Here is a 6,357-nt window from a genome sequence, read left to right as displayed (position 1 = left end):
GGATCTGTGATGTCATCTCTAGCTTAACCCTTTCCTGGCCAGGTCTGTGTGCATGGAGACACAACTGCCAAGGTTCCACGTTAACACTAAGGCTCGATATAGTGGGTGAGCACAGGAAAGAAGGCAACCTCTTCGTACAGCCTCCAGATTAGCCCTGTCCCTGGCCAAGTACTAAGTATACTTTTCTGTGGGTCCTCTGAAGGACCGGAAGAAGGGCAGCAAGGAGCCGATAGTCCTAGGGAGGCCAGAAATGCCAAGAAGCAAAGACATCCTGGGTAGAGCGCCTCGGCCTGCGTGCCATCCCTGCCAGGGGCCCAGCTATTTTCCATAGTGCCACCCCCACCCCAGTGTGGGAACTCCAGGCTCAAGCTTTGGCCTGGCCTTGCTCGTGACGCTGGAAAGGGAGGCAAGAGGGAGCAAAGGGAAGGAAAGGGAGGAGAGAAAAGGGCAGGGAACATGGGCAGTGAGGAGCCAGCATGTCAGGCCGGGACAGGGTGTCAGCTACAACAGGAAATCAGCTTGGCCTGGATGCTGCTAAGGGAGAAATGCAGGTGGGAGGGAGGGCAGTATGGAGGAGATTCATACACGTTCATCTGTATGTTTGCCTTTCCGGCCATTCATCCACGACAGCAGAAGAATGCCAATGTTGAGAGACAAGTGCTAATTGAGAGACATGCAAAGTGCTAAGGAATATAAAAAGAGGGAGCAGATATAAAAGGTAGGCTGCAGCTGGGCCGTGATGGTGCACACCTTTAATCCCAGCACTCAGAAGGCAGAGGCAGGTGGATCTCTGTGAGTTCGAGGCCAGCCTGGTCTACAGAGTGAGTTCAAGGACAACCAGAGCTGTTGCATAGAGAAACCCTGTTTCAAAAAACAAAAATATATAGATAGACAAATTTTAAAAATATAAAATAAAAGATAGGCTTCAGCTCTGGGCAGACAGAGACAGGAGAATTCCTGGAGCTCATTGGCCAGGCAGTCGAGCAGAATCAGCAAGACTCAGGTCTGGTAAAAGACCCTGCCTCAAGAAAGGAGGTTTAGGCCTCCACATGCAGGTAGATACATGTGCATGCTCATCCACACACATGTGCTCATCCACACACACGTGTTCATCCACACACACGTGTGCGCGCTCATCCACACATGTGTGCATGTTTATCCACACACATGCCCCTCACACTCATGTGAAAATGAAAAAATAAAATAAAATGAAGGACAACTGAGAAAGACATATGATGCTGATCTCTGGCCTTTGCATGCACAGACACACACATGCACACATATAAAACATACACACACATACACACACACAAATAAATGATAACAATGTTTTAAAAGATGGGCCACAGAGATGGGGACTGCCATGGAAGTTGGCAGATTTCACTGAAGATGCCTAAGCCAAGGCATGAGTCGATTACAGAAGCAGGTGGCCTAGCGCTCCTCTAATTTCCTTTCTTTTAAAAGACCTATTCATTTATTGTGTATACAGTGCTCTGCCTGCATTCTTGCCTGCAGACCAGAAGAGAGCTGCGGATCTCACCACAGATGGTTGTGAGCCACCATGCGGTTGCTGGGAATTGAACTCAGGACCTTTGGAAGGGCAATCAGTGCTCTCAGCCACTGAGCCATTGCTTCAGTCCCTCTCTTTAGGTTTTTTGAGATAGCGTTTCTCTGTGTAGACCCAGCTGTCCTCTTTCTGTAGACCAGGCTGGCCTCGAACTCACAGAGATCCACCTGCCTCAGCCTCCCGGGTGCTGGGATTAAAGGTGTGTGTCACTACTGCCCAATAAGGCATGTGACACCACTGCCCGGCTGCCTTGTCACTCTTGCTGTGTGAATGACGGGAGCCCAGTTCCCAGCCTTCAGAGAGGGAAGGAATCAACCAGGAAGGTTACTACATCACACAAATGCAATGACGCACCAGCGATGCACCTTGCAAGGTGTGTGGTATCTGTGCAGAGCATGCGCAATGCGCAAATTCACTTCCCGTTGTTACCGTCAGCAGCAGTAGCCACAGCAGCAGCTTCACCTGCAGAACTACATACAGGCCTCTTGTCTTCCAGCTGGAGAGAAGAGCCAAGGCCGTCCCCCAACACCCCCCATCCTTGGCCCCCCTGGCCCTTGGAGAAACATGAGAAGCTGAGCTTGAGGATCTTACGTATGCCCCCCACTTAATCCTTCCTGAACTTGGAGTGGGGGTGGGGTGGGGGCGGCACCACTGCCACACCTGCCCCACTCCGACCGTCCTGCCTCTGGGCAGAGAAAGCAATTTCAGAAATGACATGTTGCCAACAAGCAGAAATCAGTTTGTGAATTAAAATGTGTCGGCGTCAGGTGACCTCAGGCTCAGCGGGCTGGCTGCATGGCTGCATGAAGACAGCTGAGATTAGAGGCTGTCAGGCATGGGAGGGGCTGCTGAAGAAGGGTGGTGAGACCCGGGGCTACCGCTACTCTCCAGGGCCTTGGCTGTCCTGGACTTGTTCAGACAGCAAGGCAGGAATCTGGACACTGGGCCAGGTCTGCCACGCATCTGACTAACCCTTATCACACTCAACTAGCAACTCTTTGGGGGTGAAGGCTAGTGTGTGTATGGGGGTCTGACTTGGCTCCCTTGTGCCAACTCTAGCATAAACACACTAATGGGCCCCATAGCCCCTGGGCACTTAGGAAGGATGGGGGTGGGGGAAATAAGGCACGTGAAAGGCAGCCAGCCTGGACTCTGCAGGTATGCAGAGGAGAGAGGAGAGCCCTGCAAGGGTGGAGGAAGGTGCTTTCAACCCTGTTGAATGCTTACAGTTCCCCAGGGCCCTTTCTGGTGTTGCAGGCCTTGGCTCAGCCGCCTCTGCATGTCTAGGGCAGAGATGATAAGTCTCTGTTCTTTACTGTGGGACCTTGCAAAGGCATGGAACTTTTCTAAATTCAGTCTTTAACAGTCATGTCCTGTCTGTTGCCTGCATACACCCCAGAATCGCTGTCTTTCCCCATGTGGGGAGATTGTTCTGTGCACCTCCAGGACTCTGGGAAGTAGAAAAGTTGACCTTGGGACATCTCAGCAGCTCTAGGATTTAATGATGCTGCTGCACAAATCATAAACCATAGCAAAAGCTGGTAAGGGCAGGGTTTCTGGGGACAGGGAGGATGAGTACCAACATAGGGGATGGGCTGATCGAGAGCAAGCCTGGCTCATAGCTTCAAGGAACTGTGTCCTTGCTACAGCATCCCCAGCTGTCTCCCGTTTTCTGCACCTGTTATTGGAATCCATCGGGAATTCTCCTTGTCCTGTCCAGTCATCTGAGAATCTGAGAAGATTCCAGAGGGAATGGGCCCAACTTCAGGCATGAGAGAGTCGTGAATCTTGGTCCTGAATACTCAGTCAATAAATATTTCAGGCTCCCTGAATCTCAGTTTTTTTAAATCCTTAAAGTAGGAGTGATAGTTTTTACCCCAGGGGGTGACCATAAAGATGAAGAAGACCGTCACGTGAGAAAGAGAGAATGAAAAGCTCTTCTATGTAAAATGTCAACTAAGGGCTGGGGAGGTGGCCGTGCAAGCCTGAAGGTCTGAGAGTTCAATACACAGAAACCCACATTTAAAATGCCGGGGACAGTGGTGCGTGGTTGCCACCCCAGCGCTGGACGATCTGTGGCGACTTGGTGACTAGCTAGCCTGGCTTACTTGGCGAGACCCAGTCTCAAAAACCAATGCCTGAGGAGTGACATTTGAGACTGTCCTTTGGCCTCCAAATGCATATGCGTGTGCACACCTGTGCACACTGCATAAAAAATGTTATTGGGGGTCGGTGAGATGACTCAGCGGGTAAAGGCACTTGCTGTCAAACCTGATGAGTGGAGTGGGATTCTTGAGATCCACATGGTGGAAGGAGAGGACCAACTCCCGCAAGTGGTCCTCTGGCTTATACATATATCCATCAGGCTACACACAAATAGATAAGTATAGTCTTAATAATTTATTTTTATTTATGTGTATGCATTATGTGTTTGCTTGTCTCTATGTGCATCATATGCATGCATGTGCCCTCAGAGGCCAGAGAAGTGTTGAATCCCCTGGAGTTGGAGTCATAGGCTATTGTGAGCTGCCCTACGTGGGTGCTGGGAACCAAATCCAGGGCTTCTGTAAAAGCAAGTGCCCTGAACCACTGAGCTATCTTTCCATCCACAATAAGCTGATTTTTGAAAAAAATGTTACCGGACAAAGAGTCCCACAGTCTCGAGCTGGCGCTCCAAAGAGGAGTTGTGAGTTTCCAAGGGAAAATAGTGGCTTCTCCCTGGGGAACTCTGGCAGAAGCCGCATGGTCAAGCAATGAGAGTGAGCATTGCCAGCCATGGAATGACGCATCCGCTTATAGCCACTGACAACATTGGACAGGAGGTGCACACACCACACCGCCACAGCTTCGTGGAAAAGGTTAGCCTGAATCATGGTTTAGGAGACAATCGCTAACCTCAGCTGCGAGACAGAGACACGCGCTGACACATGGAGGAAGAATTATCAGCATCGCCTGGAACAAGCACGCGGGGAGAGCACTCTAGAGTACAGGGCTGCAGAAATACCACACCGAGTGCAATGCCTAAGTCGTGAATACAACTAGGAGCAGGAAAACAGTGTTATGAAGGGCATCTGAGGCCCAGCGGAAGGAGTGCGAGTGTAGATGGTAGTCTAGATGGTGTCACAGCTCTCAGAGGTGATGATGGCTTGGGCTTCTATTGGTCTCAGGGGAGCTGAAGTATTGGAGGTATTGGAGTGTCTTAACAACTGTGAATTCACAAATGAGTTGACAAAATGAATATGCAAATACACGTATATATATACACACACACACACGTGTGTGTGTGTACATCTGTATATTTATTTATTTTGGTGTGTATCTGTGTGTGGGGTGTAGGGGCACACGTGAATGTGCAGACCAGAGGAGGACGTTGGCTAGCTTCTTCTGTCACTCTCTTCTGTTTGTTTTGAGATAGGGTCTCTCGCTGAACCAGAATCATCATTCAGCTAGGCCAGTTGGGCTGCAAACCCCAGGATCTGCCTATCTCCCACTCCCATTCCCCAATACTGGAATTTCAGGCACATGTCGCCATGTCTAGCTTTTAAGTGGGTACTGGGGATTAGAACTCAGGTCCTCATGCTTGCACAGCAAATGTTCTTACTCACTGAGCCATCTCCCCAGCCAAGACTAAGTGTTTTGTTTTGTTGTATATTTAACTTAATTTCTTTACTGAATCTTTAGGAATTTCATGTTATGCACCCCCAGTTCCACAACATGCAGTGGAAAGAACACCTTGAGTCTGCCTGTTGGCAGAAGGAACAGACCAATGTGTACCAGGTAACCATTCCAGCCTCACTTCCCCTGGCTGTGACAGGGAAGAGGCCACGTGTCAGGTGGGGCTCAAGTGAGAAAGACGATAAAGCCCTGCACAAACCGAAGCCTGCTGCTGTGTGCGGAACCTTCTGTCACTTGTCCAGAACCAGCTGGAATCCATGCCCAAGAGCACGGGGCCTCAGACATGTTAGAACGGGGTACAGGGGAAACACTGTACCCTCGGGGCTGTCTCCCTCCCTGAGGACCCCAGGTGAGACAATATAGCCTTCAGCAGGGCTGAAGAGCTGGGGCAGGGCAGATCTGAGCCGGGAGGAAAGGACTGTTTGCTCCCCGTGCCCCGACTCGCTGCTTCCACCTCCCTTGCACCAGAGCCCCAGGAGGAGACGGCTCTCCAGCGTGTGCGGGAGAAACAGAACACTAAAGTTCAGAGTTCGGAGTTCATGCAGAATCCATTGTATGGCTGTGCTCCCTGTTTGTCCTCTCAGGCCACAAGCTCCTGAAGGCTCCGTTTGCTCTATGTGATCCCCATCCTCCCCGTGTTGCAGGCCACACAGTGTTCAGCCTACTCTGATTTGATGGGCAACCTGGGTTGGATGATGACCTTACTTGAGGCCTCCGTTTACCCGGAACTTATAACAAGGGGTGTGTTCTTGCCCTACCTGCCCAAGGGAAGACGTGGGAACATTAGGAGAAAAGGACCTCTCTTTTGGATGTCCACAGATCTGCGTTCAGCCTGGCACTACTGCCTGCTGGTGGCCATAAGGAACATTCCTATCTCTCAATCTTTATTCTTTAGCCAGGGCAAGTGACAGCGTTTACTGGGCAATTGCAACAAACTGTGATATTGCAACAAACCAAGACAAAAAAAAAAAAAAAAGTACAATAGGACTGGGGAGATGGCTCAGTCAGTAGAGTGTTTATCATGCAAATCCAGGACCTGAGTTCAATTCCCAGAACCTACATAAAAAAGGTTGGGCTTGTAGGTGGTGCACACTAGTAATTCGAGCATTGGGGAA

The sequence above is a fragment of the Alexandromys fortis genome, unplaced genomic scaffold (assembly GCF_014885135.2).
Source record: "Alexandromys fortis isolate MF-2015 unplaced genomic scaffold, M_Fortis_MF-2015_v1.1 scaffold_174, whole genome shotgun sequence".
NCBI lineage: Eukaryota > Metazoa > Chordata > Mammalia > Rodentia > Cricetidae > Alexandromys > Alexandromys fortis.
The sequence above is the reverse complement of the archived record's forward strand: the minus strand, read 5'-3'. Positions refer to the sequence as shown.